Genomic DNA, 13,889 nt, shown 5'->3' on the forward strand with positions numbered 1-13,889 from the left:
GGATGGGAAGATCCCTGGAGAAGGGAATGGCAACCCACTGTAGTATTCTTGTCTGGAAAATCTCATGGACAGAGAAGCCTGGCGGGCTATAGTCCATAGGGGTCACAAAGTCATGCTCAGAGCATGACTGAGTGAATAACACTTTACTAATAGTTTGTAGAAACTAGACTATTTTAGAATTGAATTGGTTCTCATTTCTAAATCATTGCTTTTTTAAAAAAAATTACTTATTTTGGCTGCACTGGGTGTTCGTTGCTGCCAAAGGGCTTTCTCTCTAGTTTTGGTGAGTGGGCGCTGGGCTGTGTGCTTAGGCGCTCCGTCGCGTCTGATTCTTTGTGATCCTGTGGACTGTAGCCCACCAGGCTCCTTTGTCCATGGGGATTCTCCAGGTGAGAATACTGAAGTGGGTTGCCGTGCCCTCCTCTAGAGGGCTATTCTCTAGTTACAGTGCTCGGGCATCTCATTGTAGTGGCTTCTCTTGTAGAGCATGGGCTCTAGGGTTTGTGGGCTTCAGGGGTTGTTGGAGCACCGGCTTATTTGCCAAGTGGCATGTGGAATCTTCCCAGACCAGGGATTGAACCCGTGTTTGATTGGCAGGTGGATTTTTAACCACTGGACCACCAAGGAAGTCCCTAAATCATTGTTGTAAATGTTATGTGTGCATGTTTGTGTATATATACTCACACACAACACCCTCCATCACACATGCACCCACAAACCAATTTTGGTGGACTTCGTGTTAACATCTACCACTTGGAATAAATTACGCAAGTAACTGACAGACAAAAACAAAACAGAAAGCAATCCTCCAGCTTCTTTTGGCTCCTGCAAAACCAGAAGGATCACTTACACAGGTATACTTGAAAAAACTGACCTGACTATGCCCTTCCAGAAGGTATAAGTGGGTAGATCATCGTGTTGAAAGCCTTCATTGCTTTGGGGTTATTGTACCATTAAAAGAAGGGTAAAGTAGTGACATTTTTAGTGGTTTATGCCATTACCATAGCCTGAGATGACAAAATCAGCTCAAATACCATGCTGTATGTAAAATTTACCTTCTCTAAAGGTATTTCTTATACTTTGTTAGTATTCATTCATCTAGGCTTGGATGTGCTTGAATTTCCAAATGTCCCAGGAGCTGTTAGACTGTAAGATCCTGCAGGATCTTACAGGGACTTCATCACATCTGGGTCCATTTGGAAGCACTGTCAGTGGGGTCAGGCACTGGAGCTGTGTAATGAAGATGACACGGCACATGGCAAGGGATGGCGGGAGCCGAGACCGAGGAAAAGTTGCCGGTAGCCATGACAGTGGCCGGGGTGGAAGAAGCAGAGAAGCAGTAATAGAAGTGGTGCTGGAGGAGAAGTCAGTGAGATTAGCCTCAGGTCTGAGGAGCCGACTCTGCTGTTAGAATAATATTTCCACACCTCTTCCCACATCATGGCTTCCATCTCGGATTACATTTTAGATAACAGCATGTAATTGTGTATTTTTAGAATGCTTTTGGGTTGTTTTTTTTTAATGTCATAGAGGTGTTACTAAACTTTATCACTTAATATTGTATTTCTGAATGAATCTTTTGCTCATCTCTAATACCAGACACCACAAACATAGCTTCTCAAAGGTCTTCTTAGTAGAGGGTCAGTGACTGCAGCAGATTGGTATCAGACAATTAACTTGTCAGAGATGATCCTTATACACAAGTTAGTTGTTAGGAATCTATTTCTTCTTGGCCAAGTCTTCCTAGGGATTAGCACAGTGCCTGATACCTACTTGGACCTCAATAAATATTCAAGTGAGTGACTAATAATAAATATTTATTTGGAGCTCACGTATGTCAGACATGGTGCAAAATACAAATATTGTATCCTTTCACAGTAGCTCCTATTATTCTTATTTTATAGATGAGTAAACTGAAATTTGAGCGATTTAATAACTTGTTCAAAGTTATACAACTAGTAAGTGGTGAAATTGGGGTTTGAACTGAAGAAACCTACGACTTCTCTATGCCAAATGTTTGAATGAATGATGAAATGTTCCACATAAGAGATCATCATAATTCTCTAGGTTAATGATGCTCCAAGAGTATAAAACTGCTTACGGCAAGTGCAAAGGTTCTGGACACTGCCCATTCTTATAAAACGTTCACTTATGAAGGTAATTTTTGCTAATTTTTTTACATGAAATTAGATGGAATGCTCTATCAAAATTTCCCAACTTTATTTTTAAACTTAACACATCTACATGATAAAAAGAAACTTAAGATGACAACTACTTCAGTAAAGAATGATAAGCAAAAGACCAGATGCTACATATTTTTCAACTGCAAAAATATCACGGGAAGCCAGCTGGATCTTCTAAAATTTCATGATGTCATCATATGGCTTTGAGATCTATTTAGTTGGTTCATAATCTTATTAGCTTATCTCTGCTTCCAGTCATGCACTAGGCTTTAATTGCATAGGTTTGTTTATAACATTGTTAGAATTAGAGCTCTGGTCTCATATTTCATGCAAGAAGCATCTTCCAGGATGATGCATAAAAACTTGTCACCCTGCAGAGTACCTAGTGACCCACAGCAAACTGATGTCACTGTCCCATTTTTCTGAAGAGGTCATCGCTTCCTGGCAGCAAGCTATCACACAAGTGACTCAGAGTTTTGATCTTGTTGAACTTTTCCCAAAAGTCCAAGTCTAGGATGGTGATTTCAAAGTGTGATGGAAGAAAACTGCTTCAGTTCAGCAACTTTCAATGTCACAGTGAAATGTACCATGTTTTTCAGGCATCAGTTACACTGCTAGGTTCAGGGAGATTTCAATAAGGGGTGGAAATAACTTTGCATCCCCACACTTCTACTCTAAGTTTTGCTATCCCATTCCCTCCCTGCTCCCCAATTTTATTCACTTTTTTTAGTCTCAAAACCACATTCTTTCACAGATCAATATTTTTTTACTACAAAGTTTTAGGTAAGGTAGTGTCAGGTATTTTCTGAGATTCCACAATGAGATCAACCATTTTTCAAAATTTTTGAATGTAAAAATACTAGCATTTAGTATAGCTCATTAGAAGAGCTTGCTCCTCATGGCCCCATCAGAGCTGGATTGTCTTCCTAGAGAATGAATAGGCAAGTTAGCTCTAGTGGACACAATCCCTACCTGTATACGGGCTTCCCAGGTGATTCAGTGGTAAAGAATTCTCCTGCCAATGCAGAAGACTCAGGTTCAATCCCTGGGAGAGGAGATCCCCTGGAGAAGGAAATGGCAATCCACTATAATATTCTTGCCTGGGAAATTCTGTGGAAAAGGGAACTTGGTAGGCTATCGCTCGTGGGGTTGGCAAAGAGTCAGACACAACAGAGCAACTAAGCATGCATGCACACTACCTGTGCACACTAATTAGACAAAAATGAGGCCATCTTTCTCTTCCTCAGCAAATTATATAAATAAATCATATTATTTAGGTTGCTTTTCTGTACAAGGTAAACTCAATTCAAAACTGCTATAAAGGACAAGAAACTTGAATTAGCTCATTTAATTAGAAAGTCCAAGATTAAGGGTGGGTTCAGGTGAGGCTGGTTCAGGCAAGATTCAATGTTCTGTAGGTCTTGATTTCTTTTAGGTCTCTTGTTAGGATGTAACCATCTACTCCCAGTGTGTTTACTTTGTTCTCATCCTCATTTTCATTTCATTCACAGACATAAGATGGTGAAAACATCTCCTGACTTTCAATTTCCCAAATTCCTTGTTATTCAGTTGCTCAGTTGTGTCTGACTCTTTGCGACGCCATAGACTGCAGCATGCCAGGCTTCCCATCATCATCTCCTGGAGCTTGCTCAAATTCATGTCCATTGAGTCGGTGATGCCATCCAACCATCTCGTCCTCTGTTGTCTCCTTCTCCTCCTGCCTTCAATCTTCCCCAGCATTAGGGTCTTTTCTAGTGAATCAGCTCTTTACATCAGGTGGCCATAGTATTGGAGCTTCAGCTGCAGCATCAGTTCTTCCAGTGAATATTCAGGATTGATTCATTTAAGATTGACTTGTTTGATCTCTTTGCAGTTCAAGGGACTCTCAAGAGTCTTCTCCGACACCACAGTTTAAAAGCACCAATTCTTCAGCACTCAGCCTTCTTTGTAGTCCACCTGTCTCATCCATACATGACTACTGGAAAAACCATCAGTTCAGTTCAGTTCAGTTCAGTTCAGTGGCTCAATCATGTCTGAATCTTTGCAGCCCCATGGAAGGCAGCTTGCCAGGTTTCCCTGTCCATCACCAACTCCCAGAGCTTCAGCTTCAGTATCAGTCCTTCCAGTGAATATTTAGAACTGATTTCCTTTAGGATGGACTGGTTTGATCTCAAAACCATAGCTTTGACTATATGGACTTTTATTGGCAAAGTAACGTCTCTGCTTTTTAATACACTGTAAAGCAATATAAATTGTCTGAAATCGGTGTTATTGGCTTTGATTAACCTGACCTTGGCCATGGGATCACTGGGAACCAGTCCCTGTTGCCAGGAAAATGTGATGCCCTGAATGACGAGTGCTGGATCACTTGTTGCCTCTGGAGTCAGGGTGGCATTTTCTCATAAGGGACAGTAATAACTGAGTCTAGAGAGAGAACAGATCTGCACAGAGTGAAACTGAAAACAGTTCATCAAAATAAGATGAATGGCTATTGGGCATCTACCAAACAATAACATATCAATATTTCAGTTATCCATTCTACTTCTTCCTATCTTTGCATGTTTTTCACTTCTTTTTTTTTCTTCCAGTTCTTTTAGCAAGCATGCTAAATAGTCAGTTTCTGGTGTGGGGCAGATCATTTGCTTCTGAGCAATCATCTTAATTCTGACTGTTCGGTATTCATTGTTGAGTCATGCACACACCCTATGGCTTTGTTTTACATATTATTACATTTTGTTGTTGTTTTCTTTGGTTACTACTCTGAAACATTGTATTTCAATACCTACTACTATTACTATATTTGTTTCTTTCCTTCATGTTGCTCAAATTTGGGTATAAATATTGGAATGTTGAATAAGTAGCCAGCAAGCATCTAAGTAGACTTACTATTCAGGTAATACTTTTGGTGGCAAAAACAAAACAAAACAAACAAACCATGATTCATCATAAGTTGAGTTCATAAATGTGAAAGAATTAAGAGTAAAAATAATAAATTAAAATGATTGAAACATCTCCCTTTAATCACTAGACTCAACCTCTTCCTCATAAAGCCTTTTTATATGTACAATTGACAATAACAAATTCATTGGAGTTTTGTCTCCCTTTTATGACAATGCCCACTGGAGCTGGTAATGAGCAGGAAAATGATTAAGAGGCAGGTGGCTGGGGAGCTAAGGATATGAATCAAAGAGCACAAGCTCAATAGTGAGTGCTAAATAATTGATACCTTGGTAGAGACAATACACAAACAGGACATGAATATACAAAGCAAAATACTATTGTTACTAATGGTCTCAGGTTACCAGCTACCATACAGCAAGGATAAGTTTTTATATTCAGTTCTTACAATGATACAGTACATGTTTTTGAGCCAGTAGATCCTAAAATGCATTCTTCCAGAGGTCTTTGAATATATCTTTTTCATTCAGTGAAACATCCATGAGATAACAGTAGAGTGGATAACTAAAGTCTATCATATCTTTACTTCACCAAAATCATTATATACTCTGACTAATTTATTAGTAGACTGCGATTTCCCCAACTGACAATATCTGCATAAGGAACTTCAAAAGACAAAGTAGAGCAAAAGTAATTCTACATGTCCCTCAGCTATCCATGTCCTCTCCACTAAAACTCACTATGGCTATTTTTTCAGTTACTATATAGAATCTATTTCTATTTCAGTTACTGTAGAAAAACATCTATTTCTGCTTTATTGACAATGCCAAAGCCTTTGACTGTGTGGATCACAATAAACTGTGGAAAGTTCTGAAAGAGATGGGAATACCAGATCACCTGACCTGCCTCCTGAGAAACCTGTATGCAAGTCAGGAAGCAACAGTTAGAACTGGACATGGAACAACAGACTGGTTCCAAATAGTAAAAGGAGTACGTCAAGGCTGTATATTGTCATCCTGCTTATTAAAATTATATGCAGAGTACATCATAAGAAACGCTGGGCTGGAAGAAGCACAAGCTGGAATCAAGATTGCTGGGAGAATTACCAATAACCTGAAATATGCAGATGACATCACCCTTATGGCAGAAAGTGAAGAGGAACTAAAAAACCTCTTGATGAAAGTGAAGGAGGAGAGTGAAAAAGCTGGCTTAAAGCTCAACATTTAGAAAACTAAGATCATGGCATCTTGTCCCATCACTTCATGGGAAATAGATGGGGAAACAGTGTCAGACTTTATTTTTTGGGGCTCCAAAATCACTGCAGATGGTGACTGCAGCCATGAAATGAAAAGATGCTTACTCATTGGAAGGGAAGTTATGACCAACTTGGATAGCATATTTAAAAGCAGAGACATTACTTTGCCAACAAAGGTCCATCTAGTCAAGGCTATGGTTTTTCCAGTGGTCATATATGGATGTGAGAGTTGGACTATAAAGAAAACTGAGCACCAAAGAATTGATGCTTTTGAACTATGGTGTTGGAGAAGACTCTTGAGAGTCCCTTGGACTGCAAGGAGATCCAACCAGTCCATCCTGAAGGAGATCAGTCCTGGGTGTTCATTGGACGGACTGATGTTGAAGCTGAAACTCCAATACTTTGTCCACCTCATGTGAAGAGTTGACTCATTGGAAAAGACCCTGATGCTGGGAGGGATTGGGGGCAGCAGGAGAAGGGGACGACAGAGGATGAGACGGCTGGATGGCATCACCAACTCGATGGACATGAGTATGAGTAAACTCCGGGAATTTGTGATGGACAGGGAGGCCTGGCGTGCTGCAGTCCATGGGGTCTCAAAGAGTTGGACACGACTGAGTGACTGAACTGAACTGATAGAAAATCTAAGCATATGCAAATACAGGTACCACTACAAACATAAATGTTTTATATATACATTTATAAACACATTATTATGCACCTTACTTTTTGATATATGTTAAAAACTTTGAATAGTTAAATTACTAATAAGACCAAGTTCTTGATATAAATTCTAATGTTTGGAAAATATTTTATTATAACTGCCACAATAGTAGGCATGAAATAACTAAACCAAAATAGTTGATCAATAAACAAGTGAAAAGAAATGCAAAATAAGAATCAACTGAGAAAAACATTTTATCTATTGAATAAGCAAGTAATAATAGCAAGGATAAAATAATGATAAAGCCTATAATATGATAATGCCTATAATGCCTCCAGGCAATTGATGAAGCCAGAAATCCGAGGATTTTTTTCCAATTTCTTTCTCTGCTTCCTCCACATTTAATTTTTCACTAAGGCCAGCTCTGTTATCCTCTAAGATATACATATTAAATTTCTTCAGAGGATAAAGCTAAGTTGTAAATAGATTTCTGACCCCCAGAAACTATAAGGTAAATATTTTTTGTTTTAAAACACTATGGTTTGGGGATAACTTGTTATGCATAGATACATAACCAATACACATTGAATAACGCCTTGTTTTTACAGTCATGGTCCTTTTTAAGCATTGTAATTGATTATTGTAATATTTATTTAATGTTATTCTCCCCTCTTTTAAACTGCATAACCAGGAGAGCAAGGTCCTTGTATGTTGGATCTGAAAAGTGTAGAATTTACCACAGTTCATGAAATTTATTTGTTGAATACAAGAATAAATAAATACAATAATATTCTGTTGTGTGGCTGAAGGGTGTGTAAACTGGCATATGCTTGTCTTTTGTAGGTATGTTTATGATTTTATACCTTTACATCAAATGTCTTAACTATGCAAAGTCTTTGATCCAGTGTTCTAATGTTAGTAATTTATCCTGGAATATAAAAGTTTTGCTAGAATAATGTTTATTGTAGCTGGGTCTCTAAAAGCAAAGTAGTGTAAATAACCTGTGTCTAACTATAGAGGATTAAACTCTGGTGCATCCTTTGTATCCATTAAAAACCACATACGTGTTAGTTGCTCAGTTGTGTCCAACTGTGTGCGACCCTATGGACTGTAGCCCACCAGGCTCCTCTGTCCATGGGATTCTCCAGGCAAGAATACTGGAGTGAGTTGCCATTTCCTTCTCCAGGGGATATTCCTGACACAGGGACTCCTGCATTGCAGGCAGATTATTTACCATCTGACCACTTGGGATAATGTTTACTATAGCTGGGTTTCTAGTAGCAAAATAGTGTAAATAACTCATGCTTAACAATAGAGAAGTAAATTGTGGTGCTTCCTCCATACTCATTAAAAATCACAAATAGAAAAAAATTTGTCAATGTGGAGCATATTTGCTATATGTTGCTGAATGACGTAAGCAAGTTACACTTCGGAACTACAACAATGCCTCATGTTTACTTAGTATTAAGTGTATGTCAGTCACTATAGTATACACATTTCACGCATGATCTCTTGATGGCATATATATATATATATATATATATATATATATATATGCAGAATGAGTGTGTGTGTGTGTGTGTGTGTGTGTGTATAATAGACCTGGAAAACATCTGCAAGTATATACCACTAAGATGCTTACAATGATTATCTCTGAAAGAGAAGGTGGGATCCTTATTTTTGCTTTTTTTTCTTTCTCATTTTTTTATAATGAGGAGGAAGTTAAGGACAAAAACTGCCAAAGGGAAAGCTGCCAAATGATAAGGGTCATAGATACCAAAGCTAGAAAATGGAGCCAGATAGACAAAGAGCAGAGCAATAGATCAGGGTTTAGGCAGCCATCCAGGACATGCCTAGAATAAGGAGCTGTTGCTAATAGTACTGCTGGGTTGTGCTGCTACTTTCCTAGGATAACAGGGATCCTGTGAAGTCTAAGGAAGACCCTGGGTAGTGCCTTGGCTAGGCACTGATCAGGCATTTGTGTTCTGTCCAGACCAAACTGCCTTGGTCCAGTGCAACTTGTCCAGATGGGCAGAAGGTTCCCAGGTCAGAGGGGCTTTCGGTGAGGTGTCTGTTCTACTAAGCCCTGCTGGTTTGTGGTACCTGATATCTGCTTGGTGCCCACTACCCAAAAGGTAGACATTGTGCAGACTGACACATTTAAGAACATAGCTTGTGTCACCTACCTACCCTGGTTGCCGTGGCTTTTCTGGGATGCAGTGTTTAGATGCCTTGTCATCACTTGCCGGGAGACCTTGGCATCCATTGATGGAATTTTCTTGCAGTGTTGATTTCAGGCAGGGCCAGGTTTCTAGAGGCATGAACACTGAGACTTCTCTTGCTAGATTACTCTTGCAGCATTGGCTGCAGTGGTGGTGGAGGCTTAGGTGGTGTTAGGATAAGGGTCAAAGCTTTCAACAGTTGGAATGCTGAAGGCTCAGCCGTAGGCCAGTTTCCCCATTGCAGCTCCTGAGGACGTCTTTATCAGAATGGTTGCAGTTAAAAGGTCATGCATAACCACTGTTTGTATCTGGAAAATCACAGGAACGAGTGGACATTCTTGATTGTCCTTCCTTTCCATGATTAGTGATATTTGTGTTGTTCTAAGAATTCTACTTCCAAGCTTTTCAATATGCTATTAGTCTTAGCGCAGAGATGGTATTGTTCACATTATGTTTAGAGCATTCCACATCAGGAACTTGCATAAAGGATCTCAATGATGTATATCAAGATATCAATATTTATAATTTGGTTTGGTCTAGAATTCTTAGAATCAACTTTAAGCTGTGTTACTTGAAGGAAATCTCATTAAGACTATGGCAGATGTGTATGTATGAGGGGAAACCCCAGACTTTTCTCTTCTTTCCCAAAAAGGATGCCATAGGGTTTAAGGAGTTTTAAATACACATCTCTATCTATGTGAATTTGAATATATGCCAAGTGAATATACTTGCTGCTTCCCAGGTGGCTCAGGGGTAAAGAATCTGCCTGCCAATGCAGGAGATGCAGGAGACACGGGTTTGATCCCTGGGTCGGGAAGATCCCTCCCCTTGGAGAAGGAAATGGCAACCCTCCAGTATTCTTGCCTGGAGAGTCCCATGGACAGAGGAGCCTGGTGGGCTACAGTCCAAAGGGTTGCAAAGAGTCAGACATGACTGAGCATGCATGGACACGATGTGAATGTACTTGCTAAGCAGAAATTTGCGTGAGAGGCATAAGCAGCTGCCTGGAATAGTCTCCTGTGGCTAATTTGTGCTAGCAGATTTCCCAATGTGGAGTCCCCATGGTGCTGCCTCGTCATATGGGAATAGATTTATCATAGGAATTGCTGGCCCACTAGATCCGTGTGTGGATAAAACAGCCATCTGATACCTCTGAGTCTATCAAGGATCAAAAATGGATGTGGTTCCCTTCGAGGTTTAATGCCAAGAGATAGAACATGTGCCTCCCATCTGTGTGGAGTGTGATGAGGGTATGAAACAAGGCCTGGCTTGCTTCCTTCTTCAGTGTGTTGGATGACGTGGGGATCAGCCCCTTGTGCGCAAATCTGCCCATTGTCACTATTCTACCATTGTCTGCCTAGGCAGTGAGTGCAGCCTTCAGGCACTCTTTCACCTTTAGATTCTGTCCTCTGTGTCAGTCATTAGGGACCAGGCATAAAGATTGGCTCCAACTTCAAGCAGCTTCCTTGGAGAATGGAAGGGAAAGGAAGGAGGTAGTATTAGCAAGTACCCCTGGGTCTTGAACAGACTGGGTCATGATGCTCAGACAGGCCTGGCAGAGGTATTTGACCAAATGTTCCATATAAGTATTGTTTATGCCAATGAGGGGTTGCTCGTTGAGCCCTTCAGTACAAGTCTTTCAACCCATTCAGGTGAAAATATCATTTATTTAGTCCATACATGCCATTTACACTGGTCGGCAGATGCTCTGGATGATTTATTTTAATGTGAATACCAACTGGAGGCAAAGAACTATATATAAAAAGCTAGTCTTTTCTGAATAAATACATTTTTTTCATTAACACGACTGGTAGCTCAAACAGTTTATTTGTGAAGACATTAAAAATTAAATGGCTGTTCCACAGAAAATCAGTGTAACAGAATGAGACCTAAAACTAAATCCCAAATACCTAATATTGAGACTTCTACCTGGCTAGATTATTGACCACCACATAGCATAAATTTGTCTTATTGATCTAAGTAAGATGAAAAGAGATGAGATTTCCTGGAAAAAGAATGGCTATTTCTTTAGTATCAATATTTTTATTTGACATCTGTCAAGTCAAACCCACATCAGTTTTTAGTCATTCCAAGTTACTAAAAACTATTGTTTTATGCAATCATTTTGGAATGCGAAGTCATCGATCTTTCTGGAAAAATTACAATAAAGCATGTTTACTCACCCTTCCCCATGACCCAGCTCTATTCATCTTGGGGGAAAAATTCTTATAAAAAAAAATCTAGGTCATTATAAAGAAAAACGGTTCTTCAAAGCTCCATTGATTGCCAAAAAAACTATTACTGTGAAAAGAGAAATCTTCAACTACTCCTAAAATAATTGACTGGACATATGTTATGTGTGACCCAATGGCACTAAAAAGAATTTCATTTAATCAACAAAATAGATCTTTCACATAAAAACTGGCCTCCTATAATGACATACAGTAATCACCAATTTTATAGTGGACTCCAATATTAAAAAAGCCCTTCTGAAAGCAATTGGCTTTTAAGTGGTCTCTCTCTCTCTTTTTTTTTTTTTTTAACATCATCAGACTCACCTGCTGTCCAGACTAAATTGTCTTGGTCAGCTGCAGTATGGTCTGGATGGGCAGGAGGTCCCCAGGTCAGAGAGACATCTGGTCCACTAAGCCCTGCTGGTTTATGTGACATGGCGCTGTTTGGTGCTGACTGCCCAAGATTAAGACAGTGCGCGACTTGAACTAAAAGGATGACCACCTGCAACTATTTGGAAGAGAATTTTTAAAAAGTAGATTGACATTTAGGAACCTTTGGCTACAATCCAAGAAGGTCACTTATTTTTTTTGGCCTTGGTTTTCTTATCTAAAAAATGAGAAAGGAATTGAATTGGATAATGTCTAATTCCCATTTCACTCCTAAGATGCTATGATCTGATTGATGCATGTGAATGCCTGTTAATGTCCGTGGATGACAATGTGCTTATGTGTGTCCATCTGTGGAGGCATTTTCATTTTCACCCAAGGAGGTGAGGTTCCTTATGACTTTCAACCTGTTTCATTTTATGCATTACACTCATTATTCAAATAAGAACTACTCAGCCTGAGCTCATCTAGTCTTTCACTTGAAGTTATCAGAGATGGAAATTTTGTGAGCAAAAATTCCATCAACAGCAATGAAAGTCAGGGAATGTAGGATAATCTCCCCTCTTGTTCACAGGACACTCTTTGGGAACATGGTATTCCTGATTAAGCTGAGATTTCTTGTGATTTGGGAAGTATGGGAGGAAGAAAGGGGGAACAGTATGTGCTCTGAAGGGACTGGCAGTCTGCAACCATTCAGAAGTGAAAAAATGAAATTAAAACCACAAAAGCTGTCAAAATGAGAATTATGAAAACACATTGTCTGCCATCAAGCATTATAAACAGTCAGTTGAAAATAATCAGAATAATTTCTGTATTAAAATCCAGATTATCCATTATTGTTCCCAGGCATATTTGAACAAGGTTTATAAAACATACATTTACCTTGATTTTCTCAGGATCCTGACCCTGAAATTGCTTCTGTGTTTACATGTGGCTATTAGATCAATTACTTTTCATTGACTCTCTTTTTCCCCCCTCATCTTAATGATTCAGTTAGGCTCGGTTGATCACGTTGGTAACTTATTCAATCTAATTCAATAAAAAGACCATTGAAATCATGAAATCAGCTGTTTTACAAAGAGGTCTTCCTTCATAGGAACCCAGGACAAAGGTTCATTTTGTGTCTCTTTATTTAAATTTATCAAAATTTCTCTGCTTTCATGATGGCAGACCATTGAACTCTCAGAAAAGCTAGTTTCTTCGCAGATTGCCAAAGAAATGCAAAATTGCCTTTACTGTTGAATTAAATTCAACCTATTTTTAACTTCACTCCTTTCTCACACACACTACTTGTTATATATGGGTATAGAAGAGTATTTGAGTATATTAACCTCAGCGCTTTTCTGTATGTTTCAAGTGTTTCATAATTTAAAAACTCTTCAAAAAGATTTGATAAAGTTCTGTTGTAAAATCTATCCAGAGAAGACTAAAGTGCTTGCTTGGGGCAGGGATGGGTTAGGAGGTGAGTGCTGAGAAGGTATGATGAATGGATAGTGAGGGAGGTGGGGAAGTTTGGTTGATGGTCACAGGAAACTGACTTTGAAGGGAGGGGGCAACTGTCCAGGAGGACGGAGCGGGTGGCCAGCCAGTAGATGCTAGTAGGGCAATGTTTGAGTGTCTAGTCTGTTAGTGTAGCGTTCCCTTGAAGGAGAACCTCCTGTTGCCCTCTTCTCAGGACTGGAGAGAACTTATGCTCTGACACCTTACTTGTCACAAGCCAGGTGTGAATCACACAGACTTTGCATGGTTCTGTATGATTATGCCAGATGGCCATCTCCCACACTGGCCCAGAGTGGCTGGAAATAGAAGGGCCCTGTCATTGAATGGTTGGAAATATATACATTCGCCCCATCCCCCGATCTCACCCATTTCTCCCTGAATTCTCTTTGCACCCTAACTACTATTCTTAAACCTGTTACTACGAAGACACATGTCCTCCAAAGCTAGCAAAGAATCAAATACAAGAGCTATTTGTTGGCAAAAAGAAGTTATTTATCTCATGCACAGTGTTGGCAATGGTGGCGAAGCTAGCATTTTTCTCACTGC

Source organism: Odocoileus virginianus, chromosome 25 (assembly GCF_023699985.2).
Source record: "Odocoileus virginianus isolate 20LAN1187 ecotype Illinois chromosome 25, Ovbor_1.2, whole genome shotgun sequence".
Taxonomy (NCBI): Eukaryota; Metazoa; Chordata; class Mammalia; order Artiodactyla; family Cervidae; genus Odocoileus; species Odocoileus virginianus.